Source organism: Cornus florida, unplaced genomic scaffold, assembly GCF_030987335.1.
Source record: "Cornus florida cultivar Cherokee Brave unplaced genomic scaffold, ASM3098733v1 CherokeeBrave_3.0.0_Hap2_Chr07, whole genome shotgun sequence".
Taxonomy (NCBI): domain Eukaryota; kingdom Viridiplantae; phylum Streptophyta; class Magnoliopsida; order Cornales; family Cornaceae; genus Cornus; species Cornus florida.
In genome coordinates, this window is record NW_026775577.1 from 590,784 (window position 1) to 600,176 (window position 9,393).

General features: G+C 33.9%; 1 long non-coding RNA gene across 1 annotated transcript; it reads right to left on the bottom strand.

The window, feature by feature from the left end:
• Positions 1–612: 612 nt before the first annotated feature.
• LOC132267386 (uncharacterized) lies at positions 613–7,337 on the bottom strand. Its single transcript, XR_009469005.1, has 3 exons — positions 7,216–7,337; positions 913–1,118; positions 613–830 (listed from the first exon to the last, which is right to left on the bottom strand). It is a non-coding gene; the product is annotated as an uncharacterized LOC132267386 (long non-coding RNA).
• Between the last annotated feature and the right edge of the window lie 2,056 nt (positions 7,338–9,393).

Below are 9,393 nucleotides of genomic sequence, written 5' to 3' on the forward strand. Positions count from 1 at the left end.
AATAAATAAATGGGGTAACAGTAGTCAACTAAGATTATAGCAAAATCCTTTTTATTATTGTTTATTTATTTTTTTATTCTATCAAACATGATTGGACAATTTGGACAACAAAAAATCAGAAGGAAGCCCAAAAATCTATTTGAAACAATTTTTCCCAGAAATACATACTTCACTTTGAAAAATCAATAAAAAAGAAATTCTCAAACAATTTGCATGAAACCAAGTCCATTGGAAGCTTAAACACACAATTTTTCTTCTATCAATTTAAATCAATAAATTTTCTTACCGATTAAATAAGGTTTGAAGGAAAAGATAGGAAAAATTCTGCTTACAAAACAAGGATCACAGCATGTTAAGATTAACTTCAAAAATCCATACTAATTTCAAAATCCAATCAATTTGAGCCAAAACAAAAACCTGTAAACTCATTAATAATAACTGATATCACATAATTTGAAGTGATTATTGTCAATTATGCTCGTGAGTTTGAAACGTATTCGTTCACGTGATCTTTTGGACATTTAATAGAGAAACAAACAAGTCTTTTTCTTTGTCATTGTATAAAAAAGAACAAGTGATAAATACCAAAAAGTGCCATACATACCTCATCGGTTCGCAACACAACAAATTGGTCTCTGCTGGTTATATGTGACAACACCTCACTTCAGGGACGGATATAAGTCCAAAATCCTTAATAAAGTAGTCCCCAAAGGCTCTAGACATTGCCAATCTGGGGCATTCCTCATTCGGCAGCCAAATTTTATGCACCACAGGCTTGTCGTTTAAACTGAACACTCTTCCTTTGTACTGATTTATCCATTCAGCCTCATCTGTCAAACAATGTTGATAATGTAAACACAATGTTCATATAATTTTTGAGACACAAAGAAAGTGAGGAAGAGAGAGACTCACGAGGTAAATTGTGGTTGAAATAACAGTCATAATGCAGTAGGGGAGCTCCAAGGAATTAATAGTGAGGAAACAAGTCATAATGACTTTAATATGATGTTATTTTCCTAGCCTTCCGTAAGCATGTAACATGTAAGCCCGTCCATTGTCACATAATCCCATAACCTCCTTGCTTTCACGACCCTCCAGCTGCCAGAAAACTCACACACCTATGATTTTTAAATAACACTCCACATGAGACTCATACGAGGACCCAGGAAAATAATTTCAATACCAAAATAAACCACCAGACGAATAATACAGATTCAACTTAGAATAAGTTACATCATACTTAGAAATGTTTTCTAAATAAGTTAGAAATACTATCACAACATAGTTATACTAATGCAGTAGGGGAGCTCCAAGGAATTAATAGTAATTACAAAATAATTCCATATTTAAGGCCTTAACACCTTACAAAATAACTCCACTAGAATTAGCAATTATATAACTATTCTATCCAGGTATAGGAGCCTTGCACTTTCGACGATTATGACCATTCTCGCCGCATCGCGAACAGTGTAACGACCTTACATTTTGAAATTGTGATTCGATTCGTTTAATACGAGGTCGTCCAGGGGGACGTGTTACCGCAGGAGGCCTAAGATGGGAAGCACCTTCACCGTCAGCAGCAGCAACAGCAGCTGCATTCGGCATATCATGCATGGGGACAGAAGACATGAGATGTTCACATAGTTTTTGTTGTGTTTCAACCCTAAACCATGGATCAACCATCTCATAAATATTTAAAGATAATTCATGGATGGCATAGCATGCATGCGAACAAGGAATCCCACTCATAGTCCACTTCAAACAACTACAAGAATTTTCACTGCCAAATACCACCCTGAATGGTTTTCTGTCTCGATCATATATTGTACACTCAGTAGGCGAAACACGCATCGACTGAAAACCAAGAGCTAACTCTTGCTCTTTTTTTATTTTCTCCTCAATACGATCCCCAACCGGGATAGTCCACTTCTGAACGTCCAAACTCTTTTGGTATAAAAATTTGCTGAGTCTTTGCATGTGTGTATCCATCAACCTTGTGATTGAAAAAACCCTCTCTTCTTTCACCCATGCATTGAAGGACTCTGCTTGATTGGTGTATAATTTATCCCAACGCTTGGAAGTAAACATAGCATTTGACCAATGTTCAGGTGAATTCGCCAAAACCCAATCGCATAACTCCACTCGAAATACCCGCATGGCAGCCAATGCATTCTTATACTCATCTACAGTTCGAGCATATGCAATTTTATCGAGTAATTTTTTCGCATGCTCTTTACCCGAAGCCCTCAATCCTAAACTTTGTCTCCCAAGAATGGATGTAGAAAAATTCGCCGTTAGGTGACGAAGACACCATGAGTGGTACTGGGAGCCAAAAATATCTCTAATACAACTTATTAGGCTCGGATGCCTGTCGGTTAAGATTGTCACAATACGACCATCTAGAATCTCTTTCACCTTGCTCAAGAATCAATGCCAATCATCATCATTCTGAGAAGAAACAACAGCATACGCCAAAGGCCACAAGCCATCATTCGCATCGAACCCCGTTGCACCAAGCATTGTTCCTTTATAATTGCCACTCAAGTGGCAAGCATCGATTGCTAACATGGGCCTGCAATAGTTGATGAAACCTCGTATGGAGCACCCATAAGCTACAAACACTCGCTTAAATCTCCTATCATCCGTGCACTCCCACGATGTAATTGTCCCAGGAATATATTCTGCTATTCGTTCACACAACCACGGGACTAAAATATAGCTATCCTTGGGATTTCCCTCAATGATATGACGTGCACACTCCTTAGCTCTCCACGATTGCATGTAAGTCATTTTAGCAGAAAATTCACCGTTTATGTCTGTGGAAATAGTCTTGGGGGTGCATTTAGGATTGTCCCTAACCTTGTTCACAATAGCTCGACCCATTTCCTTCGACCAAAAAATGGCTTTATAATCTGAAATGTCTTGAGCAGTGTGAGTGTGAACATTATTAAACCGCTTGATTCTCACTATATCACCACTTCCTTCACAACCAGCTGATAATTTCCATGGACAATTATTAACCTCGCACACAACTCTATAATATTTTCTGCTATTGTCCAAGTACTTGAACCGAAAATGATTACGAAGACCAAACAAAACGAGTGCATCTTTGAAATCATTTGGGCTGTCAAAAAGCTGATCCACGCAAAGAATGTCATCAATGTGTCGGAAAGAATCCCGATGCGCATTTATCGGAGGAAATGAAGACGTTGACGCAACACTTTGTAGAAGACCAATTGGCGATGTGGCTTCAACAAATTGTCTACAAGTGGATAAAAAGGTATATTAAAAATCACATAACCTATGCAGCGCATACATCAATGTATTACTTTAAATATATGTGTCTTACCTCTCACTATGATCAGTAGGAATTGTGCATGATGCAATTACAGGCTCTGCATCTTCCATATACACATTTAGCATGGGACCACTCACTAGAAGCATCACTCTAAATCCAGATTCTCCCGTCATCCTCAAAAGTTCATTCTTGTTAGATTCAGTGGTATAATATATGACTTTACCACTCATGTTTGAAGATGAACGTTGTTGTAACTCATTTATAAATGATTCGTATGTTGTTGTTGTTGTTATCATAAAAGGGTCTGTGACACCGCCGATGTATATAATTTCCCCATTCTCATTTTTGTCAATTTTCCCATCAAATCGACAATAGCATATAATTTGTCTCTCATCCATTTGTCCAACTGCTTCGAAAATTGACTCATTAGTTTAAAAAAAAAAACTAAATATGAAGTTCAAAAAAAAATGAAATATAAAACAATTAAATATCATAATTATATAATGTAATTTAGAGATCTATTTACACCGAAACACTACTAATTCCCTCAATAGGGATAGGCGGTGTCAAGATTAAACTTTTCCTAAACACACACTACAGACCTTTTTCAAATCAAAATACAACCACAAAATCAATGCCATTGATTACTAGATAATTGTATCACTATGTGTACAACAAACATATATACAAGATGAGGGAGATTGTGAGATGAATAGAGAGTTAAATGGGACAATATAGATTGAAAATAAAAAATTGAGAGTTAAATAGAGAGAGAGCAGAGTGTTGAATATTTTTCACACACAAATATTATATGTGTAAGTCTTGAAAATGGGGGAGACAAGTACAAGGGAATGTTGGAATAATAAATTAATACTAAATACATTTTTTTGATAAATTAATGCTAAATACATATATTAAAAAAGCCTCATTTATAGAGTTTGCTAGCTTTTGCATCAATTCTATCATGTGCGTAGATGCCTAAAGACATATTACACAGAGGTATACTCTACATGCCATTTGAGAAAGAGGCAACAATCTTGAATAATTCTTGATCTAAATTGAGTTATAATAATTAATTATACATAAAAACTAATTGGACTACCTATGTGTTGGTGGCTTTGAATTTTAACTCCTAAATTCCTACGTTCTGCTGAGGATTTAGTCTGCAGTCATCAAAGAGCCTTGAATATATAGCTTGAATACAGATATAGCTGATTTAGTCTGACTCTTTTTGTAGGAAGATACAGATATAGCTGATTTTACATAGATATTATTTTCTAACGGAGTGAATTGATACTACTCATAGCTATCGACCAATATTGTGGTGTGTATTGGTTATAACTGACAATGTGAATTTAAAATTTCAAATGGATATAACCATGGTCAGTATTAATGGTTTTAACTAAATTTTGATATTTCCATTAAAATGGTATCTCTCTTTGATTTTGGATCATGTGTGTGGTTATTAAATTATGTGTTGATTTGTAAGGTTGCTTTCAGATTTGGACAAAAATAAAATGAAAGTCTTGATAGTTTGTTGATGTAATGAGCTTAAAAATTTAAAATTATATGCTTTGAATATATATCTATATCAGTCCATGGCAACTACTGCTTAATGATAAATAAGCCGTGAAACTACTTTGATCATATGGAGCTTATTAGTTGCATCATGATTACTACTAGTTTTGTGTATGTGTTCCATTATGTACTAGTTAATGTGTGGTATTTAGGCTTATGGCCAGTGTGTGTGTGTTAAAATCATGTATAAACATACATATATATGACAGAGTTTTGGACCAAAAAAATCAGATCCACCTCAAAGAGAGAGAGAGAGCTCTCTCATGTAGCCTTTTCAAAACAGAGCAAAATACAAAGAAATATTGTCAGTGTTCCCTCAACCTCTTCACTCCTCATTTATGAAACCTGTCTTTCTTTATTTATTTGACATCAAAGCTCTATCAAGTGAAATTCTCAACTCAACTCACAATATTATATATATATATATATATATATATATATATAATATGTTTTTGGAGTAAGTGTTGTGATTCTGTACACAATAGGAGATTATTTATTATCTATTATTAGAAAATCGAACAGATAAAATGAGAAACTTTGGGAATACCCCCCCTAAGGTAGTGTGTTTAATTGTGGCATTCATATTAAGTCATCAATTTAATATGTATGTTCCACAATATATTTATATATATGCACGGGTGTAGAATATATTAGATAAAAAAGTAGTGTTACTCTTCAATTTATACAAAAAGTAGTGTTACTCTTCAATTTAGTTCTAACTTCTATTTCTACTTTGATTCCAAATAATGCAAAGAGGTGTCATATTCTGATCTGGTATAGAGAATGCTACTCAAATCCTAATTCTCAGAAAGCTTAATTTCTCTATTAAGCTCTCCTCTTCGCACTTCTTCAGCTCTCACGGCTGTTGGGGAAGTTCTTGAAAAATCGGCAAACTCTCTCTCATCTCCCAGAGAAATGCTGCCCAGAATTGACGAGAGTGGCAGGTTTTGCAGCCCCAGAGCCGCCAGAGAGATCACCTTCTATGTCCCCCTCTTACCAATTTTGTTTTTCTGTGTGTGTATATATATAGAAAGTTCGGGCTATTTGTTTTGGTTCTTTGATGGGTTGAAAATTGCTTGAATTTCAATGTCAGGATAATTATTTATGCGGCGTGTTTGGAGGGTTATGACCCAATTCGGCTATTCAAGAAGAGAATCAACGCCCGAAGAGGTATTAGTATTACCAATGCTATGTCTTGTTTTATGACAATATGTTTATCTTTTTGGGTTTTTCTGCATCCCTTTTGATAAAACTGAATAAGTACTTAATTTATTTATTTATTATTATTTATATAACTGGTGTTTAGATAACTACCTACTGCTTTATATTTTCTCTTTTTCATCTCGTTAGAAACTAAATAACTTCCAAAGCATCAGTCTTGGACAGAATTTTGATCGAAATTTACTTCTTTCTTTCATTCTCTCTTTCTTTTCCCGTAAATACAATTTAGACGTAAAGGTCATATAACAGTTTTCCCATTATTGTTCGTGTCTTGTATTTTCAACTGAATTTGGGCTTAGGTATAAAGCAGCTTGCACTCTTCACCGGTTGGGGGGGGGGGGGGGGGGGCGCGGGGGGAACTTGTAAGCATATCTAGAAATTTGTTGTTTAAAACCATTCAAATTTCATGAACAGATGGTGAAGAAATCTTTTCCATTTCTGGTCATTGCATGGCAATATCTTAGACTAAATTTTTTAATCGTTTAAAAATGTTAACATATTCAATCAGTCTACTAAAAAGAATTATTTATCTAATTTATTTAAATGTTGGTAATTATCAGACACCAAGGCCATCACTGACATGCTCTAAAATGCTATGTTTCCCTAGTGAAAACATTTACCAAAGACTTCCAACCTTGTAAGCTAAGGCACAAATCATAGCATAACCATGAAGATTTGTTACTTCATCTCTGAGTCACAGTCCAAAGATCCAAACAGAGTAGCTTCTTCCCTTTTGTTTTATATTGAGAACTAAAATCTTTATTAGTGATTCTTAACACCCAAGATATTAATCATGAAATTATTATAAAGCATTTTCATTTAATTGAACCAAACTCAAATTTTATATTTAATTACATTTCAACCACTAAACCACAACAAATATAGTATGTATGAAAAACTTGTTTTTAATTTAATATTGTAGAACCAATACTAGTAATCTTAAACAATTCTTTTACTAAGCAAATGCAAATGGGAATGTAGATTTCACAAACATTTGATAACAAGTGTCCCTACCCAAAGACTATCACATGCATGCCTCTTTACAGTTTACATTCATTGATTGTATCATAAGGTCTCCAAAGCAAATGACTTATGAAGATAGGATTTAAGCTTGTTACCTTGGCACAAGCTAGTTAGCTAACTAGTGAAATCCAACAAAAAGCCTGTAGGCACCACACGTACTGCCACTTGCTTCCACATGGTCCTAGTAAATTTAAAGAACATGAATTATTTGGATTTAGGGACATTGAATCTCTACTATACACAGGTAGGCATTAACAGTACAATGTTTAAGTTTTAAGATCAGATTAATGTTCTATAAAAAAAAATTCAGCAGGTAACAAAGGACATGCATGGAAATTTGTTTTTTATCCTGTTTAATTATGTTTTCTTCAACAAATTCCGAGTATTTTAAGTATGAAAACCCATGCTAGTGGAAAGATTGTAGGATAACATTTGGGATTTCAGTTCAGTCAACGTATAAAGAAAGCATGAACTCTTCAAAAACAAGCAAACCTAATTACAAAAGAAGAAGAAGAAAAATAAAAAATAAAAAATAAAAAAAAACATTTGATTAATTAAGTATCTACTTTATGAAAATTTTGCCTTTGTTGGTGGGATAAAACTGAGTTTTAAAAATTAATTTTGTCACGCACAAGAGAGCAACATTTTGTTACGCACATTTCAAACATATACAACAAACAGAGCAACAACAATCTTGATTGCAGAATAGAAATTATATATATATGATTGCATAATAGAAATTATAAGAGGATAATATATATAAACATAACCTACATGAAAATCAGACATCCAATTGGAAAAAAAAAAAAAAAAAAAAAATTATAACACTAAATCAGGACCATAATCATCTAAAATATAAACGTGTGTGTGTTAAGAGGGAGAGAGTACTTACCATATTACTAGAACAACAATAAATGAATAGCAGAAGTGGAGAAGTGCTTCGCTGGGTTACAGAGAGGGCGCACCAACGACGGTTAGACGTGGAGAAGTGCTTTGCTGTTACAGAGGGGGAAAGAGAGAGGGCTTGAATGAGGGTTAGGGCTCAACGGCTACGCTTCAATCCTGTTACAGAGATGGGGGGAGAGAGAGAGAGGGCTCTTAAGGGCTCTTCACGAATGAGATGAGGGAGGGTTAGGGTTCCATGTTCGGTGATGCTGTGTTTGCCTGGGCTTGATTCGCTGGATTTGTGACTGTGTATTTTAGGGCAACAATGCTTTAGAGTTGAGTGACTAAATTAAACGGGGGCAATAAGGTAAATGTGCTGGAATAGTGAGAAGGGCATTTTAGGCACCACAAGTTTTAAACAGTAATAATTCATGTGCCATGTCATCAATTTAGTCAACCTCATTTTTAAGAAATATGAGACTTTGACTCAGCCTCTTGGTAAATATGAAACTCTAACCCCATTTATATGTAATAATCCCTTTTGTTAAAGTATCTTTTTTAATATATAATATAGTTAATTCATTTAATTTTTCTTTTGGCATAATTATGTTAGATATGATTTTATTAACTTTAACTTTTAAAAACTCCTTTAATTATAGGTATTTTTTTTTTCTTTTAGAACTTTAATTATGAAAATAAATCATAAGTTTTATATTGTTGAAACTTACAATGAATTGAAAAAATAGCTTAGTCGACTATTTATAAAAATGAATTAATTTTATAAGATTTTTCGGTTAATTGAGTTGACTTATATTATCTACAGTTGTAAATATATTTAACTTTCGAATTAAAATTCATGACCTTATAAGAATAAATCACGAATATTCGTCAAAAAATTTGTGTGTTAATTGGTGATATTTGGACAATTGGTTGTATTCATTAATGGAGATGAACACATTGGTATAGACTCTATATTGGTTGATGAGAAATAAAGAATGGAGACGAACACAATGGTATAGACTCGATATTGGTTGAAGAGAAATAAAGAGACCAAAGGAATTATTTTTTATTAGCTTTGAGAGTGGTAAAAGCAGGGAGATGCAAAAATGCATAGGAACTTTTTGAATTTTATGCCGTAAATTTAGTCATTGACAGAGATTTGATGTATTTATTGAAATTGAACTACACAATTTCCACTGATGAGTTTTCTATGAAATCAAAATTCACTCTTTCTTACTGTTCTTAATTTATGATGCAGGGGATGAAATGACTCGAATCTTCTAGAAATCAGTAAAAGACAAGGTAATAACAAGCTTTCCGGTTCCCCTTTCTGGAGTTGGATATCAACTTTTGCAAATTTGATTTGCTTTATACTGAACCAATTATTT